This window comes from Myodes glareolus, chromosome 22 (assembly GCF_982192425.1).
Source record: "Myodes glareolus chromosome 22, mMyoGla1.1, whole genome shotgun sequence".
Taxonomy (NCBI): Eukaryota; Metazoa; Chordata; class Mammalia; order Rodentia; family Cricetidae; genus Myodes; species Myodes glareolus.
The window spans coordinates 13,901,466-13,923,138 of record NC_142047.1 but is presented as its reverse complement, the minus strand read 5'-3'; the positions used below and the strand labels follow the sequence as shown (position 1 = coordinate 13,923,138).

Here is a 21,673-nt window from a genome sequence, read left to right as displayed (position 1 = left end):
AGTGAGATAAAAGTGACAGTAAAGAGAGATAATAATTATATAGCAATATAATTATATAATTATAGGCAATAGTTCCTGGAGAAGTGACATTTGAGGATTTATGAGCAGTCATGGGAATATTCCATCACAGAACTACCACCTCGATTGGGAGAATGTTAATATAAATAAGCACAGGAATCACCTGAGCTCTTGGCCTCTCTGTCTGGACAATGGACATTCTAGGATACTCCTGGGCAAACCCTGGCAGGTCTCTCCCTCTTTGTCCATGATTTGAATAAATATGGCCTTGGTACTTTGGTCATGAAGTTCATAAAAATAATAAAAGATGTTCAAAAATTTAGATAGCTATATTCTAGTACTAGAAGAAAGAAAACATTTCAAACATTATCTATGTGATATGTGAGAACATATATCTATGTTCTGATATGTGAGAACCAGGCTATTCAGAAATAGCTGGTGACTTAGGAAAATGCAGGGGGCCTAAAATTCAAGGACACCTCAAGATGATCTGAGATCTTAAGGAAGGGCTCCCATGATTATCTATTGCTCCATCATACACACACACACACATGCTCAAACACATACACAGTGTTCCCTTCACTAATAGAGGCATGTCATACAGTGTAGCAGTCTTCCCAGATACTTCTCCATCCAGGTGATACATAATAGCTACAGCATAGTATTCTTACCAGTTGTTGGGATCTGTATGGGTGTGTCCATGTTATTAGACCCTTATTCAAAGAATTGAAATGTGGACCCTCAGAGATTTCATAGTAGTAAGGAAGGGAATTTTTCAAAGGTGAAATAGTAACGTAGATCAGAAAGAACTACTTCGGCAAGAGTGACAATGAACCCCAGCAGTGAGTGTACTTAAGGGTTCCACAGGATGTTTGTGACTTCCTTTCATGAGGACCAAAAGAGGTCAGTTTCTAAGAGACATAGTGTGGGTGCATCCCTGTTTTGATTGGTAGGCTTAGACTATGTACGCCATTTGGTGCAGTGCATGGCCCATACCATGAAGTATTTGATTTTTATTATATGCATACCCAAGAATGTTTAAGCATAAAATGACACACAGAAAGTTTCTACTAAAAGTTAACTCAAAGGGCACAGATTGTCTTATTGCATATGCACCAAAAACTAGTTCAGGCCCAATCAACCCCTACTTTCTATACCTAGATAGGTTCTGAAATATGCTTGAATAAAAGCTGTCTATGAGAGGGCAGATTTTATAGTGGTTAGGGATAGAAAAGATGCATTCTATTGTTTTGAGTGGTATATGTCTGCAGCCAGTTTAATGCAGATGGGGGTCCTAGGCTGCCAATCAATTGCACCTGCAATAAAATATTGTTTGATGAGGAGTGTAGATACAAAGTACATGTAAATAAGAGTCCTAGGTTGCCATGTGCATGTAGTTAGAAGAGACATATATCCGTAGTCCAAGTCAAGCAAACTCACAGGTTGTTAAACTATTTCCTATGCTTCTCTGCCTCAGCATTATAACCACAACAATCTTGGTGACCACAGCAGAGAAAAGGGTGGGCTGGAGGAATGCTATTGAGCTTGTAGGCATGAGGATTTTTTGGTGCAAGATAAATCCACTCATGTCAAGAATTCTAGATCAGAAAAAAAGAACGGTTGTAACAGAATCTTCAGGTAACTGAGATGTTCTGGACAGAGATTTCAAGACATGACTAGATCCAGATGTTACAAAGACATCATTGAGAATCTGCCTGTCTATATGTCTCAGCTCTCCAATCTTTGTTACCTTCTATCCAGATAATCATGTCTCTTAGAGAAGAGAAAGATAATAGAACTCTAACCTTATATTTTATTTGCTTAGAAACAGTCTCTTTCCCAAATGTCAGCAATGGATGTGATGTGTAGGACTCTCTTGGATGAACACCACCCTATAGCCATTCTTGAATGACTCTCTACATTCAGGGACATGATCTTACACACAAATATCCAAAATCTTGAATTTGGAAATGCAGGAGAGAGAAACAACCTGTCATTATCATCATTCTCACATCCAACCCCAGCTCTCTTGAGATTATCCAGTCCCTACCATGACTTCCCATCATTCCACTGTTTTCTTGAGGAAACTTGAGGCATTGTTACCAGAAGGAACAAGTAGGGGAAGACTGTGAAGAGTAACAAAGGCACTGGCAGAAGACATCCTCTCCAGGGCTCCACCAGTCCTGATTCAGGGTCCTATGGCTTTTCCCACTTGCTGCTAATGTCTCTCAACATGTTCCATACTATGCTTATTCCCAGATAGCACAGGCAGGGAAGATCTGCGGGTGAGAGAACCCTGGTACCCTGGAGGCATAGTCCAAATGACCAACTTTTGTGCAAGGAAGGCTTTTAACACATCTTCTGCCTTTATCTTCATAGAAACTTTTAAAACTGGACTTACTTGGAAACCCAAAAGAGGTAAGGAACTTTTCTTCCCTACAATTACAAATGTTGAGTCTTAACAGTGTTTGGCTATGAATACAAAATCTCCATTGTGACATTATAGTCATTCCTTGTGTGTCCTGAGAGGGAAAGTCACCTGTTACAGTAACACAGGGAGGAAGACCAGAGGTCTGGTTGTACTGACTCCCAGTGCAGTCTCCTAGTATCAAGGAAACTCCAGCAGTGTGCTCCCTCTCCTCCCTCCCTCCTACCTCTCAGCAGGGGTTGGCATTTAGTGACTTTAGCTAGGTGGTCTCTACTGTCCTGCTCTGAGTTTTCCCCTGGGATTTCCTGAAAACTCTGTGAAGATCAAATGAGACTTAGCCACCCATCCAAATTTTACCATTTTGGCAAGAGATGATTTACCAGCTGGGGCAAAGCAGTGGCACAGATGACGCTCTGTGCCTTTTTTGGATTCTTTCATTCCAGGATCTGGGAGAGAACAACAGAAGGTCAAATAAAATGCAGGGTGTATCAGATTGTAGTCAGACAAAGAGTTAGAGGATAACTCTGGAGATAGGGACAGGGCTGACTATTAGTTTGATATATCCAGCCAACACAAGATGGCTTGATTAGGAAGAAAGCCAGATGTTAGGAAATTTGGAGACAGTGTTGCAGGCAGCGGGAAGAGCCACTGCAAAACCTGCTGCAGGAAGCCAGAGTGCTTGGAGGGGAGGATGTTGAGGGAAGCACGGGCTTCAGGCTGAGGAAGCGAGGAGAGCACAGCAGCATTTGAAAGGCTCGGATTTTGATTAAGCAAGAGATGGGTGTTTGGTGGGCTTCACAAAGTAAGCTTAGATATTATAGTATTGTCTGAGTTAGGGTTTCTATTGCTGTAAGAGACACCATGATGACGGCAACTCTTACAAAGGAAAATGTTTAAACAGGACTGGCTTACAGCCCCGAGGTTTAGTCCATATTGTCATGACAAGGAGTATGGTGGCATGCGGGCAGACATGGTGCTAGAGAAGGATCTGAGAGTTCTACATCTTGATCTGCAGGCAGCAGGAAGAGACAGTGAGTCACTAGGCCTGGCTTGAGCTTCTGAGACCTCAAAGTGCTCCCCTAGTAACACTTCCTCCAACAAAGTCACACCTACTCCTCAAGACCACACCTCCTAAGAGTGCCACTCCCTATGAGCCTGTGGGGACCATTTTTATTCAAACTACCACAGCTATCTTATTTTTTATTTACTTTGATTTGAATCACAGCCCTACTGTAAAGGCTAGGTTGTCCTTGAACTTGTGATGCTTCTGTCTCAGCTTCTCAGGTCCCGGGATTACAAGTATAGGGCTTCATGTCTAGCTTTGCAGTATCATTTGGGCAGCAGGGTAGAAATTTACTGTATAAGCCAGGGGCAGAGCAGGTTTAGGAGGATCAGGTAGGAAGAGTTTACACTGCAGAGGAGTGGTTAGGTATGATTAAAGTTGAAATATTTTTGAAGGAATTTGAGAGAACTTGCTAAACATCAGTGAGATAATTACTATGTGCTTGTAGTTTCTGATACCCATCTTCCGTGCATTTGCTGTTCCACATGGTCTCTTGCTGTCTGGCTTTTGCACTTTTACTATTTTCTACCTTCATATTCTCTATTCACTCTGATTCCGCATGAGGTTCCCAGACCTGTCCCTGTGAACACATATTAGAATATATCTTCTTCCTTCTGATAAAATCTTGACTTTGCTTAGAGACCCAAAAGAGATAAGGACCTTGGCTTTTTGAATTACAGATGCTGAGTAAAGACAAACACCTTTCCTTCATGGAACTAGTACTTGAAGACATCTCTGAATACCAGAGATGGGCCATATATTAAACAGAAAAAGTTCTCTGCCCTCTGACGTTCTAACCCTGCCCCAGAGCAGGCTCCAGGCCTCTGTGACCACCATGACTTAGCTCAGAGCACTGACTCTGCTCTCTTGGCTTGAGCCCTTCCCTCCTACGGAAATGCTGCCTTTTCTTTACTTATATATAGAGTGTTCTTGTTCAGGTCCTGCTTCAGATGGAAAACGACAAGCTCTGTGTGACCCAGTGTATCTTCCTTCAGATGAGCAGTTCTCCACGGAGCCTTCTGCACCACCCGGCTTTTCTAAGGCAGCAGTCATTATACCCAGGACAGATTCTATTTGGTCAGCCTATTTGATTCTGGCTCCATACTTGTGATTTTTTTTCTTCAAATAGTGAGTGAGGTCTCAGTTTAGACAGCTTGAGAAGGAGCTAATGACTTCTAAAAACTGACTTTGTATCCCATAGCACTCAGGAGTAGATAGAGATAAACACATGCAGTATGCCTTCATTACTCATATGTTCTCTGCTTGTGAAGTCACTTGCTAAAATGTACTTGCAATCCCAATTCAACCCTTTTGACACAGCTGGGCTTTTGTGCCACAAGTACTGGGCAGCAAGAAGCTCAAGTCCCATCTCAAGTCAAATTGAGGCAATAGTTGATCTTCTTTTTTTTATATTTATTATATATACAGTATTCTGTCTGTGTGTATGTCTGCAGGCCAGAAGAGGGCACCAGACCCCATTACAGATGGTTGTGAGCCACCAGGTGGTTGCCAGGAATTGAACTCAGGACTTTTGGAAGTGCAGGCAATGCTCTTAACCTCTGAGCCATCTCTCCAGCCCCCAATACTCAATCTTCTTGACTCCTCTCCCATATTCAGAAGTGACCTCTTCATGAGGTGTGCAATGTTGACATCTTGACGGTAATTTACTACTTGCATTAATTTCTCTGTTTAAGCTGCTCTTCCAGCGTACTGAAGAAGAACTGCCCAGTGTCCCCAAGCACAGGTGGACGTGAGGCACGTTCCAGAGAAAACACACGTGCTAGATGAGCTCCTTTCAGCTTTAGTTTGTGAGGTTTTTAGTCTTGAATTCAGTATTGATGAGGCAACAGCACAGTGCATCCAAAAGAGAAAACAGAGACTTGCATCCTGCCAGGAGATGGGAGGGAAGGGGCGTCCTGCTGGAGAGCAGTCTTGTGTGTGATTCAGATTGGGAAGGATGGGAAAGGAAAAGAAGGGCATAGTAGAAAGCAGGACTGTGAGACAGAAATCAAATCCATACTCAACTGAACTGGGATCAGAAGCATGCTAAGCCTTTCCCCAAACAGTGCTTTGTTATAAATGAATCCAATTTTTACCTAGTAATTGTAAGAAAGCTGTGTTATATAAGGTAACACTAAATAGAAACTAACTCATAAAAGAAGGATGATAAAAAACAGTTGTGACCAGAGGCTCCCAGGAACTAACTCTCAAACTCCTGTTGGAGAAATGGCTCAACATGTGCTAGTTCAATGCTTTCAGCAACTTTATAGACTTATCTATAATAATTAACCCAAGCTAGCATATAAATGGGAATTTTAGATTCAATATATAGCCTGAACTTTGACACACATTTTTGTGCAGTATGTATTCTGCTTTGGATGAAAATTGGCCTTCTTATCTCCCTACCACCATCATCTGGCCAGCGCCAGCCCCTTAGAGAGTCCCAGACTTAAGGACTGTTAAGGCACCGGGTTTCTGTGGCTATAGACACAGGAGTCCTTGTGTTGGACAAGCTGTTAGACAGCCAGAGAGGGCATTGGAGGTAACAGGACAGAAAGACAACAGAGGTTAAATTTCTGTCTTCCCTAGACCTATCCCTTCCTCCCTACTGTGGTTGATGGAGCCTTCCTGCCAAAGACTTCAGAAGAGATCCTGGCTGAGAAGAGCTTCAACACTGTCCCCTACATGGTGGGCATCAACAAGCAAGAGTTTGGCTGGTTCATTCCAATGGTGAGAATGTATAGACCGCTTACATGCTCTCCACAGGGGATCAAGCATTATCCTCCCTGCTCTGATCAAGGATTATGCACTCAGATTAACTATATCTCAAAGAAACCTAGAATTTTCCAAGTAAATTTGCATTGAGAGTCCCTGATGATGCCCTTTAGAGTGCCAATTTACATCATGTGGGGCAGAGAAGCAATTAGTAATTGGAGGCTTTCTAAAGAAACTACTCAAGAGGGGCTCAGGCTCCTGTATGCACACCACCAAACTTTCTATTGGCAGCGCAGAACTCACTCAAGCAGGCTAAAATGGACCCTGGTATCAGCCTGGAATGTGGCTTTCAGTACTAGAAGGCATGCTAAAACCAGACCAAAGCTCTGAGTACAAACTTGGATGGGGAAGCATGTCCCACAGTTCTTCAACTTTTAGAAAGACTTCAGGGGCATCACAGGAATGCAGACACGCAGACATAGTGCTTGGTTTTGTTTCACCTGTTACCCGAGTCTGGGAGCGTGTGGCCTATGCTCTCCATCCCTGAGCCCTTGATTTCTATATGACCACAGTCTGAATGCTCTCTCCCTGCCTAAAGGAACATGATTCCCTGATGTGATCAATACCTTCAAGTGTCCTCTCCATGTTGCCTGTATTTATTCATATGTGCCCATGGGTTTTGTTGAATTTATTCCTCGAACACTTAAACTCCCATGTCTGCCAAGTCCGCCCATATTCCACCTTATTCCATTTTGGTTTGCTTTGTTGGCCTTTTTTTTTGCTTTTGTTACTTCTCCATGATTAATAATGTTTAATCATCTGTTTAACAGATTATGGGCCATCAACTCTCTGAAAGCAAACTGGACCAGAAGACAGCCAATTCCCTCTTGTGGCAGTTCTACCCAATACTTGTAAGGCTCTAGGGAATCAGGGGAATTGGTTGAGAAAGAAAGAAGGTTGGTAACCTTATCTAATCACAGACTAAGTTGATGGTAGAAAACCTAAGTTTAAGCTCCTATGGTTTTGATTTTCCCACTTTATCATCCCAGAGTGAAAATCCCTACTTGTGACTCCCCCATCAAAATCCCATTTAGTTCAGAAGTTTTAGAGGAAAAAGTTTATTTAAAGCTAGCAACATCAAGACCATGGAGATGATCAGAAACAAAGACCAGTGCAGCTCTGGCCTGGAGGCACAGGGCTTCCTCATGGAGTTCTTAGGACACAAATAAGATCAGTGAACACCAAGATAGTTAAAAAAATTTTGGAGGGTTTAGGGCTGGATGTGGCACCCTTAATTTCAGTACTCAGGAGGCAAAGGCAGGTAGATCTCTGTGAGTTCAACTCCAGCCTTATCTCAAAGCAACTTCTTGGACAACCAGAACTGTTATATAGAGAAAACCTGTTTTAAAACACCAAAAAAGAGATTTTTTTTGGTCTTTGTTTTTTATGACACATGGAATGCTGTTGTTTGTAGGTTAATAGATATTGTAGACTCTGTAAATTTAAAGAAAAATTCCTAGCTAGAGAATCATATAACCCATATCGTTTTCCATTTCATTTTTTAAGACATGTTAATTCTGAACGTCATTGTGAGGACATAAAATGTCTTTTCCCCAGAGAACAGGGGAAAACACCAAGAAATTACTTTTCTCTGGAGGACCAGGACCAAGAAAAAGAAGTCACTTTTTTCTGTAGGGACAGCTGAAGATAACCCTCACTGGAGAACAGTTTTTAATCTATGAGGTCTCTTAATGCACATGGGTCTCTTCCACCAAAGCCAGTGGGACAGTAATAATATATGACTTGGATACCTGAACCCAAAGAATAATTAATTAAAAAAATTTTAAAAAGTTTATCAACAAAAATTTCAAAGAGAAAGCGAATCTAGAGAGCTTATTCCAGTCTCTTGTGGGCAACTCGAGGAGGGTTCGATGAGTATTAAAGTAGTTTAGAATCAGAGAAGCCTTCTTAACTGACGGAAGAAGCCCTAATTCTCACCTGGTTGGGTGGTCGCTTTCTGATTCATTTCAGAAAATTCCTGAAAATTTGATTCAAGTGGCTGCTAAGAAGTATTTAGAATGGACAAATGACCCTACCAAAAAGAAAGACATGTTCCTGGACTTGATTGCAGATGTGATATTCGGCGTCCCATCAGTGATGGTGTCTCGTGGTCACAGAGGTGAGTTCCAGGTGTTGGATGGGGATGGATGCAAGTTCACCTGCTAGGTCTCTGGCCTGCCCACCTCTTCATATAGATACCAATGAAACCTGTTGAGACCAAGACTCAAAGTTGATACCATATGACCTGAAAGGTTGTTTTGCTTTTTCTACTAGTAAAGATCTATGAGAGAAAGGGTGCACATGCAGTTTAATTTAGAAAAGAATCCCAGAAAACACCATTAGTTGGTAAGAAAGTGATACAGAGAAAAGATGGGTGCTAATCTGGAGAGCTGCCTAGCATGTGTCCGTCTTAGCTACAACTGCAGAATTCTAGGGAACAAGGAGCACCTTAGGGCTGTCTTTTCTGAGAGGCAAGGGAGCTGTGCATTAACCCACCAGGAACCACATCTCATTGACTGAAGACTTCTCTAAAAGGCTATTAGCTTTGTGGCACCTTTATCTACTGTGAGCATGAACAGAGATGTGTCTCACAACCAGGATGGGAAAGGGGAACAAGAGCTAATGATGCTGCCTGTGGCTGTCAGGCTAGTCTGCTCTAGAGCAAGGGCTACAGGTAAGCAACTCTCAGAGTTACCTTGCTCAGTGCTGTAACCGAGAGTCTGACGCACACCACCTAAGAGACAAAGGTCTGCTTTAGCTTAGAGTCTCAGAGGTTTCAGTCTGTGATGTTAGGAGAGTATAAAGGAGCATGTGACATCATAGGGACAAGAAAGCAATAAAACCACGTAGAGTAGCAACAGAAATTGTCCTGGGTATATAATAGCCACCAGTTCCTTGCCACCTGGAAACTACTTTCAAAAACAGGCTCCACCTTCCATAATTCTATCACCTCCCAGGGTTGTGTTAGAATTTTGAATCTGTCAATTGATTAAATTATTTAGTAGATCAGAGCCCTCATGATATAACTGTTTCTATAAATAACTTCACAAATAAACCCAAAGATGTCCCTGACAAATCAGGGTATATCTTAGTTTAACCGAGCTGACCGTTGAGAATAACCATTAAAAGGCACCAGTAGTTTCTGTTGCAGATGCTCTCTTGCTGAAGGTAAAGTGGCAAGAGGAACTAGAATGCCGCTGTGGGAAGCGGGGTCATTGGGAAATCTTGGGAGGTTGACAGTAGCAGAACAATTGCTAAGGACCAGCAAAGCCATGGAAAGAGGCAGGACTTAGTAGTGTGGGTGTAGGTCCACAGGTGCCATGATGTGCTTATGTAGGCCACAGGACAAAGAGTTGATTCTCTCCTTCCACCTTACGTGGGTTCTAGAGATTGAACTCAGGTCATCGGGTGTGTGCAGTAAGTGCCTCTACCTGCTGAGCTATCAAGACAGCCCCTCTCTGATTTTTTAATGTAGGACCTGAGAGCTAAAGAACTTTTCTCTTAGGACTGTCTTCATTTTATCCAGCATGCACTAGTATATTGTGGTCTCATCTATTCAGTTCTAGGAAGTTTTTAACTCTTTCTGGAGTTCTTCAACATCATTAATTAGTGCAGAGTTTAATTTCTGCAGGTTTGTGCATTCTCTGTAGTTTTTCTTGTTTTTGATTCCTACATTTATTCCACTGTTAGGAGAAATACAGTAAGTTACTTCAACTCTCTTACTTTTATGGATACTTGATTTGCATCTGAATCTATATGCTATTTAGTAAAAATTCCACAAACAGCCAATAATGTTTTCTTCTGAAGTGTTTGGGTAGAATGCCTCTGAGTGCCTTGTTGATCTAGTTCTGATTTCATTTGACTCTAATATGTCTCTGTCTTATATTCCTTTGTCCAAGTGACCTGTCTGTCCACCAGCGAGAGTGGGGTATTGAAGTTGCCTAAGGTAGCTTAGAGCTAATAGAATTTGTTTTAGAAACTGGGTACACTTGTTTTGGACACAAATGCTTAGAAATGAAATGTCCTCCTTGTAGACTGTCCCTGATCAGTATGAATTGTTTTTTTTTTTCTCTCTCTCTCTTTGATTTACTTTGGTTTGAAGTTTATTTGTCTGATAGCAGAATAGCTACACCTTTTGCTTTCCTGGTTCCAGTTGCTTAAAACATTTTTCTCCCCATGCGTTTACCCCAAAGTGCTGTCTATCTTGATATCCTAGAGGCAGCAAAAAGGTAGATCTTACTTTTTTAATTGATTTTATTGAGCTATATATTTTTCTCTGCTCTACTCCCTTCCTCTCCCCTCCCCTTCTACCCTCTCCTATGAGGATCTTGCGTTCTTAAACCAACTGTTAGTGTGGTCTTTTTGTTTTGGTAACAAGGAGCAACAGTGTTACTCTCACAGTGTGTACCACTGCTCACCGCTGGATCTGTGACGGTGCTTTGTTCCACATTTGCTGATTATGCTACTATCATTTTCCCCAGGGGCCTCTGCTATGTGTTTACCTTTCTCTTTGGTCTTAAGCACTCCTTCAGGGTCCTTTGCAGAAGTAGTTCAGTGCTCGTTAATTCCTTTAGTCGGCTTTCATAATAGAAAAGTTCTGGTTCCCCTTTCACAAATGATGGTTGAATTTGCAACTGTGGTCTTTCAGAACTGGACAAACACTTTTCCAAGCCCTTTAAATTGAAAAGATTCTGTTAAATAATCAGCTATAAAACCCCCTGGCCTTCCTTTATGTGTTACCTGGCCTTTCTCTCTTGCATCTTCCACTACACTTTATTTGTTTTTCAGTGCTTTAACTAGACTAGGACATGAAGGGCTCCTTTAGCATTCCCTCCATTTGGTGTCCTCTCGAACTCCTGTACATGGGCAGGCATCTCTTTCTCTGGTTTTGGATATTTCCTTCTATGTTTTTGTCGAAAATATTTTCTGTACTTTGTACATGGAAATCTTCTCCTTATGTGTTCATAATTCATAGATCTTCTCTTCTCTCGAAGCCTCCAAACTCTCAAGATCTCCAACTATCTGTTCATGGAATTTTTGAAAATTTATTATTGATCTTAACTGAGAGTTTCGGTTCCTCTAGCTTGTCTTCAAACCCTGATACTCTGTCTTCCTCTTATTCATGAGGCTTCCCACAAGCTTTAACTTGGGGCATTGAATTGTCATTTCCAAAATCACATCAGCCGAGCTATTGGAGACCCCGATACCTAGCACTTTTATTCCCATTTTGATTCAGAGGCCATGGGCTGGGGACTGGTTGAGAAAAGGTGTGGTTTGCAAATTATGTAAAGGATACCATTATTAACTACTGAATAAAGAAAGAATGCTGAATGGGAAAGGGAGTGAAACATGAGTCCGATGGGGGTATACGAGATAGATATATGGGAGGTGGGGGGAGACTATACTGGCTGTGGAAGTGAAGGGTAGAAGGATTTTGTGGCTATAAACTGAGGGACAGGCAAGAAGACCTATTCTGGTGAGACAGGAGACAGAACATATTGCTTAACTATGAGCATAAAAAATGGCAAGTAGTTAAATGAAGGAACGACCAATGATGAAGAGAAACTAACCCTTCTGAAATGTTATAAAAAGAGAAATAAAACAAATCGAACACAACAAAAAAGTCAGGTAAAAAAACAAGCAAACACACACACACATGGGCTTGCGTGCACAAACACGCACATGCGCACACACACGCGTGCACACACACACACACCATGCACAAATAATCTGAACATTGGTCCAAACACACACACACACACACACACACACACACATACACCATGCACACAGTACCTGAATACTGGTCCAACTTTCTCCCTCACTGGGGGAAGAGAGTGATTCCTCCCGCTTATAGGAATGTGATTTATACCAGCCTTCTCAGGTAGGACAGAAACCTGGTAGGCTTCATAGGCCTGTGTAAACAATCTGTGTCCTCTGTGTGCTGACAAGAGCTCTGAGCCCTGCAGCATTGGGTTCCCTTGTAGCTCAGAGCTGGTCCAGACTATCTCCACCTCACAGGGCTGTTCCACTGACTCACCCCTGAGCTGGTCTATGTGACAGTGTCACGTGTTCCTTGCGCCTTCTTCAATCTGAGCCTGTAAGTCTTCTTTTAACTTCTTGCCCCTTTCTCATCTTATTGATTATTTTGTATTTATTTGTTTGTCTGTTTATCACTAGACAGTGTTTGAGCTCCTTATAGACATTCTTCACTTTTTTTCTACGTGTGCTTGTATAAGTGCACATATGCCGTAGTATGCCTGTGGAGGTCAGAGGACAATTGTGGGAGTGGGTGCTCCCCTATCACCATATGGCTTCTAGGGATTGAATACAGGTCATCAGGCTTGACAGCAACCAGCTTTAACTGCTGAACCATCTTGTCAGTCCTTATGAATGCATTTAAATAGACACTTATCACATGTACAGCTTACATACATTTTCCCAGCCCGTAGATTGTCTGTATGCATTGCTGGTGATTTTCTTGGCATGAAAAACCCTTAGGTTTGCTGACATCCCGTTTGTTTCCTTGTGTTGCTTACAGTATTGGAGCACAGACCAAAGTCACATACTTCTCCCTCTGTGATTTCCACTGCTCAGGTGAACCACCTCTGTGGTTGCAGGCATAAACTCTGCCAGAGGAAATGAGAGAGATTATTCTACATCCTATGCTGTAAATCACTTTAAGACTTTGTAGGAACTCAGTGGGCAAAACAGCTGTTGCACAAATGAGTTTGAATCCTACGGCTCCTGTTAGGGTGAGAGGGGAGAACTGGCCCCGGAAATCATCCACTCTCCTTCACATACGAGGTGGCACATGTACACCCACATACAACCAACACACGTACACATGACAGTATAAATACTGTTTTAACTTGTAATCCGTAACTTTATCTGTGAGACAACGATAGTAGTGTGTGAAATGTACACACAATGATCACAACTGTGTGGGTATGCAAAGGATTGTGCTGTGATACAGAAGACACTTTCTTACAGCTAAGCATTTTTTTCTTTTTTCATATTTTTTTTTCAAATTTCTTGCTATACACATAGAGTCGAGGCTCCAAAATCTCCCACTTTGCTGCTATGGGACCTGGCACTTTGGCCTCTGAGTTACTCTGCTGTAGGAACTCTCTCCCCTCCTCCTTGTGAATACTGCAAAGGGCTGCATTTCCGAGGTTGGGAGCATGGAACAGGACGGACCATAAGAAGCAATAGTTGGCAGCCACAGTGTTCTGTCAGCAAAAGAACTGGTGTCTTGGCACACAGACAGAACATGCTGGTGGTGAGAAAGAAAGCAGAGGAGAGGAGGGTGGGCTGGAGACAAATTCTTTCTCCCTTAACTCACCTCTCTTTGGTACCACCTCACCATCTTAAGAACTTAATACTTTCTGAGCAAGGAGGAAGCAGGGTATGAAACACAAACTTGAAATAAAAGATCTCCCTGTTCATTTCAATGTGTATTTGTGGGTTTTACTGTCTTTATTCCAAGCCGGCTAGTAGTGCAGCCCTGAGCAAGCTCTTCCCTGAACTGTTTCTCCCCTTACAGGGACCTCCATGCAGTTTGAAGCCTTAGCACCACTCTCCATGTATCCATGTCTCCACAGATTCCGGGACTCCCACTTTGTATCAAACATGAGACCCAAGGCAGTGATAGGAGACCATGGTGATGAACTCTTCTCAGTATTTGGATCTCCGTTTTTAAAAGGTAATGTCTCTTTGCTGCCTGTGGCCTTGGCAATCGGAGGCCCGGATTTGGGTCCTGGCTTGACAGCCTTGTGCAGAGTTGTGTTTGGATCAGCCATATGAGCATGGGTGACAAAGGAAGCCAGCGTATGGAAAGCAATTACTAACTTGAAGTGTAGATTATTAACCATCTTATTCCTAAAGGATAGCTTTTTAACTTGGTAAAGGTCAAGACTTTGAATTTCTAATACGTTCCCAAGACAGTGATGGTCAGCGTCACTCCTGTGGAGCAGCCGCTAAACTCAAAAGCCTCTCGGTGAGTAGCTGAAGCTTATTCTTTATCCCCACAGATGGCTCCTCAGAAGAGGAGATCAATCTCAGCAAGGTAGGTGATGAAATTCTGAGCCAACTTTCCTCGAAATGGGTGAGGCTGGTGGCAAAGACGGGACGGATCTGGGTGTGATGTTACTATGTTAGTTGCGAGCAGAGTTTTCTAGTGTTTGTGTGATCAGCCTCCAGTCCCTGTGACCATAGCTCTCTTAACAAAGGCAGCTAGAGTAATCAGATTTGTAGCTGTAAGGGGGCTTCTGAGATGGTTCAGCATAATGGGGGTGGTATACATGTTGACTCACAGATCCAGAGGGTTCAATTGTTGGTCATTTGACCTACTTGTTCTGGTTGGTTGTCAGTCTGGAACATGGTGGGATAAGGTGACAGATAAATCCCTTCCTTTCTCCATCTCGCTGGCGGTCAGGCAGGAAAGAGAGGAAAAAACTAGGTCGCAGAACTCATGGGGCACGTCCCTCAGGATCAACTTCCTCCAACTACTTTCCCTTCTTGAGTTCCCACCATGCCCCAGGGGTACTTTCACCTGTTGATCAAGCACAATAGGCTTAATCCCTATGGCTCCAAGTCAAGCATCCAGAAAGCTGTTGGTTGGTTTGGATTCTGAAAAACCTAGGAAATCCTTTCCCCCAAGGTCTCGCTTCCTTCAGCCCCAAGGGCCTCTCATGTGGGGATTGTGCTCATGTCCTAAACAGATCCTAGGGAAGAGGTCCAGGTTCTGGAGCTTCTAATACTCTCCATGGCAACATCAGCATCACTCTCACAGCTTGAAGCCTCATGCTTTTATCATTGTCAGCATGGGTCCAAACCTTCCACACACACGCTGACCTCCAGCTCTTTCATTTGCAATCTATGTAGAAGCCTCGATGACCCCATTGCTCTTGCATTCTGCATGTCTGCAAAGCCACACCCATGTGGACAACACTAAGATTTAGCTATGGCTTAAGATGTCACCTGACTCTATGAGCCATCAGCTGCAATAGCCTCTGAGTGTCTGAAAAAGGACACAAATGCCAGAGAATTTATTCTTCAGGGCACCCTGTGGGCAGGGGTATCTAGCAATACTTTCTCAAAGCAACATCCTTGGAACAAGCTTATACCTTCACACCCTTCTGCCTATGATGGTTGTGCTCTGGAAACCAAGAAACAGCTCAAGTATGCATGACAAAGAGAAAGGCACGGGCAAAGATGGCTGAAGAGTAAGGACTAGGGTGAAACCAGAGGCTTTTCAGTTATTTCAAGTCTCTGAACTCCATGCTCTTACAGACTCCTGAGATGTGAGCCTCTAGGCAGCTTTCATTTTGATCTGGGGTGTGAACGATGGCTTCTCCTAATGAAGTACTCTCTACCATTCACACTCTCCTCGTACTCAAGCTAAATCACATCCTTTGTCATGGTGCTGAATGGGCTGGTTTTCATGGTTTTAATTTTATTTTTTTGGCAAGATTGAGTCTTTCTAATCCTCATGCTGTAGCTTTTGCTTCTGGATCTCATTGTAAATATGATTTAAAATGAAACAAAACAAAAACCCTCTCTAATACCTGTATACTATGCTACCCATGAATTTCCACGACCAATAAATGTTTTATCATCATTAAACTCGGGACCCCATAAAATATCAGACCAGACAAATATAGGCAAATTTGTTGCCCAGCTGGAGAATGAATGGACTCTAATCCAGACCCTATTAGAGGCTTCCTTCTCATCTGAGCCATCATGAGCTTCGCTTCTCTTGTTCCTAGTGGAACCTGCTGGAACCCCCCATATGCCTCACTCACTGAATTCTGCATTCAGAGCCACGTCATTGAGTTAAGCACAGAAAGCTCCACTTCTTAGTAATATTTATAAGTAATAATTTTGTGTTGTCATCTTTCAATTGCTGAAGCAAAATATCTGAGGTTCATCAACTTAGCAGATGAAGATTTTATTGGGGCTCTTTGAGATTTTCCCTTTGAGCCTGTGAATAAGAGGAATGTGATGGAGAAGGGATATTAAGTGGGAACCAGACCTCATTTCTTGGCAGTCAGGAAGCAGTGAGATGGAGGGGTGGAAGCCCAAGTGGTGCAAAGCAAGCTGTCAGGGACCTGCCTCTTCCAAGTAGGAGCCACCTCTTAAATCCTCCATTAGCCTTAACAGAACCACTAGCTGAGCATCAGCCTTCAGTACATGAGGTCTCAGAGGAGAGTTAAGATCTAAATAATAGGAGGAAATTTCTAAACATGCACAGGCTATATCAGAAGGTGGAAAAGGGCACAGGTGTGGAAGGAGGCTCCTCAGCAGATATAAACCAAGGCATCTTCGCAAATCTTGGGGCATCATGGGGATAGCTCAGTTGCTTTGCTGAATTTCTTTTTTTTTTTCAAATTCTGTTCACAGGAACCCTAATGGGGGAGGGCTGCCCCACTGGCCAGAATATGACCAGAAGGAAGGCTACATGAAGCTCGGCGCCTCAATCCAGGCAGCCCACAGACTGAAAGAGAAGGAAGTGGTTTTTTGGACTGAACTCAGGGCCAAGGAGGCAGCAGAGAGGGCAACACACGGAGAGCATGCTGAGCTCTGATCAGGAGTTCCAGCCGTGTTTGAGAGCCTGGAGCAAGAAACGTGTTTGCCGCGGATGATTCTGCAGAGGAACAAGGCTTCTTATCTTTGAGGCTATACAACTGTATGTTATTTTGTACAAATGCATTAAAGAGGATCCTTGCTGCTTCATCTTGTAAAAATAAAACATTGTTTTGGAAATCAAAATTGGGTCAGTGGCCAACCTGGTTGAGATTGCCTATAGGCAAGTTTATAGCACATTTTCTTTTTTATTATTATTAGATTTTAAAAAAATACCAATCCAAACTCCCACTCCCTCCCCTCCTCCCATTCCCTCCACACACCTTTCCACCCCACACCCTCTAATCCTAAGAGAGGTTAAGGCACTTTGCTTTGTGGAGAGTCCAAGGTCCTCCCTCCTACATCTATGCTGAGCAAGGTATACATCCAAAGAGAATAGGATCCCAAAAAGTCAGTACATGCATTAGAGATAAATCCCAGTGCCATTGTCAGTGGCCCCTCAGTCTGCCCCAGCCATACAACTGTCAGTCCTACAACTTTCAGAGGGACTAGTTTGGTCCTATGCTTGTTCCTTCCCAATCCAGCTGGAGTTGGTGAGCTCCCATTAGCTCAGGTAAACTGTTTCAGTGGATGAACCCTTCATGGTCTTGTCCTCCTTGCTCATATTCTCATTTCTTCTACTCTTCAACTGGAAGCTCAGTCTGGTGGTCTGACGTGGGTCACTGCTGTTTTCATCTGTTGTTGTGTGTTGTGTTTACGCACGTGTGTGTGTGCTGAAGATGTTTTAAAGCATAGTGATGCTGGCATATCCAGTGAACACAGTAGGCTGGGAGGAACCTTATAGAGAAAACATAGATAAAAGATGGCCTTCTGCTGTCTTTAATTATGATGCTCTTGACTATGAAGTCAGTGGTGATGAATCAGCTAGACAGTACAATCAAAGAGAGATTTTTCTAGCTATAAGGGAGACATGCTGGAGAGTATTCTTGTGCTATTTCTAAAGAATGACAAAGTTTTTGGAAAGACAAGAAAGTAAGTAAGTCAGTTAGATTCATGTAATGATGAATTTTAAAAATTACAATTAGCAGCATAATTATACAACTGAGAAAAAAATAAGTGTTTTGTTATCTAAGACTGGGAAATGTCAAGCTATCCCAAATGGTATTCTATTACACTCTTATGACCCAATGGTATAACATATAATAAGTCTGACTCCACTTTTGATACTTGACTGCTTATGGCTTTAATCTCCCTACTCCATCATCCCATTCCCACTTCTCTAGAAAAGTCAGTGACCAAGACAGATTCCTATTTTGGTGCTGGCAAAATATGCAAATTCTCTCTCCTTAACCACATAGAGCACTCTGGCCAGTACCCCTTGCTAAGACATGTTGGACCTGCTTACAAGGGCTGACCCTCACAAACAAAACTCAAGAACACATGTAAGAAAATTGCTTTCCGTACCTGTGGAGCACGAACGTGTGTGCTTTGTGTGCACATCAGTGATGCTTCTAAAGCAATGTAAATACAAGTACACTGAGGTCTAAACAAGTTAAAAGTAAAATAAGGGTACGAGACACAACCGATACTCAAAAGGAAAATCCAGTGTCAACGTTAATGTTGGTAAATTCATACAGTTTAGGAAAAGGTGGGACCATGAGTAATGACTAAAAGGTCAACTCAGCAGGAAAACATGACAACCCTTCATTTGTAGACAGCCAATAACAGAGTCACAGATGCCCACAAGGCATCTTGAGTTTCGTTCCAAGAAAGCAGGCCTTGACACAAGGTTTGGGTGCAGCTTGTGTGGGGTGGTGATATCAGAGAGCACTGGGAATAACTAGGAGCTCGGAGGAAGGGCGTGCTGCCTGAGTGCTGTACCATGTGCCATTTCACCCACAGTATTCTGATTCCTCACGAATTACTCAGAGTTCATCTACTATAGATTTTACTTTTGTGGCTACTTTGAGGTTTATTAATGCATATTTATATTATATCCATATATTTTGAAATAATAAAAACTTGATAGCAAAAATCAAAGAAAAGGAAAGCAGAAATACAGTTATAAAAGTTACTCATTATACTCTATTCATCCCCATACATTGAATTCTTGATTATCAACTTTTATCATGCTTATCATATTAAAGAAGATAATGCTTCAGTCAATTTGCTTTTAGCTCTTATAGTAAATATGTGAATAATTTATATACAAAACTTATACAACTAGAACTTTTGAGTATGTTTGTATAACAATTTCTGAGCCATGTCTTTTATTTCTGCCCATGTATACATTTTCTTCTTACTCCTTAATATATCTTTATTTCAGCTGAAATTTTCCTTAGAAGTTTTATGTCATAATCTTGGTGAAGACATAGCCTCTCACTTGTGGTGTGGGAGAATTGTCTGTATTCTGTCAATCATGTATTTTAATAAAACGCTGATTGGACAGGCAGGAAGTATAGGCGGGTTAACCAGATAGGAAGTAGAGGCGGGGCAATGAGAATAGGAGAAGGCTAGAGAGGAGGAAGCTCCCTCTGCCACTCCTGCCCAGATCACCGAAGAAGCAACATGTGAGCTGACAGCTGAAAAAGGTACCAAGCCATATGCCTAACGTAGATAAGGATAATGGGGTAATATATGTTATAAGAGCTAATAAGTAGCCAGAGCTAAGGGTCAATCAGTTTATAATCTTATGGAGTCTTGTGTGTGATTTTTATTGGAGCTTGCCGGTTGTGGGGCACTGGGCAGGACAGACACCCCAACAAGCTGGCCCTCATGTTACAAATGGCACCCACATGGATAACTGCACCCGCAGAAACCCTGAGAAAGTTTGGGAAAGAAAAGAGTAAAGCATGTTTTCTTGGTAGCAGCAATTTCTTGGGTCTGCTCTGCTTGCTAGATGCAAGCAAATGTTCTCATCTAAGAGAGGCTTCCTGACTCAGCTTTAGCTGCAAAACCTTGTAGTTCTTTTAAAAGGTCCTGCCATGAAACACTTAAACGATGTTGATGAAAAGCTGAACACACGCTTTTCGGTTTTCAGCCATAGCAGGAAAAAAGCTGTGCTATTTTAAAATGCTGGCTTTCTGGGCTGTCCTGCCAGGGCAAACTCTGACTCTTTCAGGCAGGCAGTCTGACTGAGTGTGGTCTGTGAGCAGAATGCTGCAGTTTGCTTGCTGGCAGGGACCTTGAAATGCCACAGAGTTGTGGCAATAAAAATGGCTCCAGCGGTACCTCTTCCATGAGACTGGAAAGTTAAGGAATGGGCTGGATCTAGCTGTCAAAGCCATGGTTCTAACGGAGAGGAATAATCTTCTCCTTAAAGACTCAGGTAGTCAGAAAAGAGAGACATACAGTAAAGAGAGATTCAACGGAAAAAAAACTCTAAATGGTTTACTATGTGTTAAAAATATATACAGGCTAAAAGTTAAAGTTCTTAAAGTTAAAAAGAAAGAGAGTAGTTGGGTGTGGTGGTACACACCTTTAATCCCAATGCCTAGGAGGCAGAAGTAGACTGACCTCTGTGGCTTCAAGGTGTGGTAGCACACACCTTTAATCCCAATGCCTAGGAGGCAGAGACAGACAGATCTCTGAGTTCAAGGTGTGGTAGCAAACACCTTTAATCCCAGTGCTGGGGGAGGCAGAGACAGAAGGATCTCTGTGAGTTCAAGGACAGCCTGGTCTACAGAGTTATTCCAGGACAAAGATATATAGAGAACCTGTCTCAAAAAGTAAAAGTAAAAATAAAAGAAATAGAGGTTAAAATAAAGATGGATAATACACAGAGAATCTTGATACTGTATGCTATTATGCTCTCTTTAAATTGTTTGAATGCTGAGGAAGGAACAACAGCTGCTGAAAGACTTTTGTTTATAAATGCTGCTGAACTAATCCAAGATAGGTATTTTGAAAATACCTTGGCTTCAAAACTGAAGTCAAAAGGTATGTTACTTTGGAGAAGAGATTTTGCTTTTGTTTCCACAGAAAATGAGAAGCTGGGGATTCATTCTGAGTTAAGAAAAATCAGTTTCGATAAAGAAGACCACCTGAGAAATCTCTGGTAGGAACAGATGGCCCAGATGACAGAGTTCTTCATCCAGAATAGACTCAAGATTGCTGCCTGAGATGATCAAGACTCCCAGGATACTCCAGTCAGGACTTGATTATAACTCTCAATTTTCTTTAGGTCTCCATAAGATTATCAGCGCCTCCAATCAGCAGGAAGTAGCCTGAAATACTATGCTCACATTCCCAACAAATGGACTATGGGTATTTTCCTTTGTTTAAAAAAAAAGAGGGAAATGGTGTGGGAGAATTGTCTGTATTTTGTCAATCATGTATTTTAATAAAACGCTGTTTGGACAGGCAGGAAGTATAGGCGGGTCAACCAGATAGAAAGTAGAGGTGGGGCAATGAGAATAGGAGAAGGCTAGGGAGGAGGAAGCTCCCTCTGCCACTCCTGCCCAGATCACCGAAGAAGCAACATGTGAACTGACAGCTGAAAAAGGTACCAAGCCATATGCCTAACGTAGATAAGGATAATGGGGTAATATATGTTATAAGAGCTAATAAGTAGCCAGAGCTAAGGGCCAATCAGTTTATAATCTTATGGAGTCTTGTGTGTGATTTTTATTGGGGCTTGCCGGGTGTGGGGTACTGGGCGGGACAGAAGCCCCAACAAGCCGGCCCTCATGTTACTTGTTTGTCTGAAGATAGCCCCACCCATCCTTCACAGAAGGGTGGTCTAAGTCACTTCCCTCAGGTTTGTAAGGTTTCTGTCTACCCTCTTCCTACATGTCTGCATC

The 21,673-nt window shown here is 42.4% G+C and overlaps 1 pseudogene across 1 annotated transcript in view; it reads left to right on the top strand.

Moving 5' to 3' along the window:
- The window catches only part of LOC146890265 (carboxylesterase 1D-like), a 90,357-nt pseudogene extending 73,300 nt beyond the window's left edge, over positions 1 to 17,057 (top strand). Inside the window, exons 7-15 of the transcript XR_015736049.1 lie at positions 2,398 to 2,436; positions 6,099 to 6,239; positions 7,055 to 7,135; positions 8,256 to 8,403; positions 9,565 to 9,591; positions 11,351 to 11,357; positions 13,889 to 13,989; positions 14,318 to 14,391; positions 16,689 to 17,057. The product of XR_015736049.1 is annotated as a carboxylesterase 1D-like (transcript). The remainder of the gene's footprint in view (positions 1 to 2,397; positions 2,437 to 6,098; positions 6,240 to 7,054; positions 7,136 to 8,255; positions 8,404 to 9,564; positions 9,592 to 11,350; positions 11,358 to 13,888; positions 13,990 to 14,317; positions 14,392 to 16,688) is intronic.
- Positions 17,058 to 21,673: the final 4,616 nt, after the last annotated feature.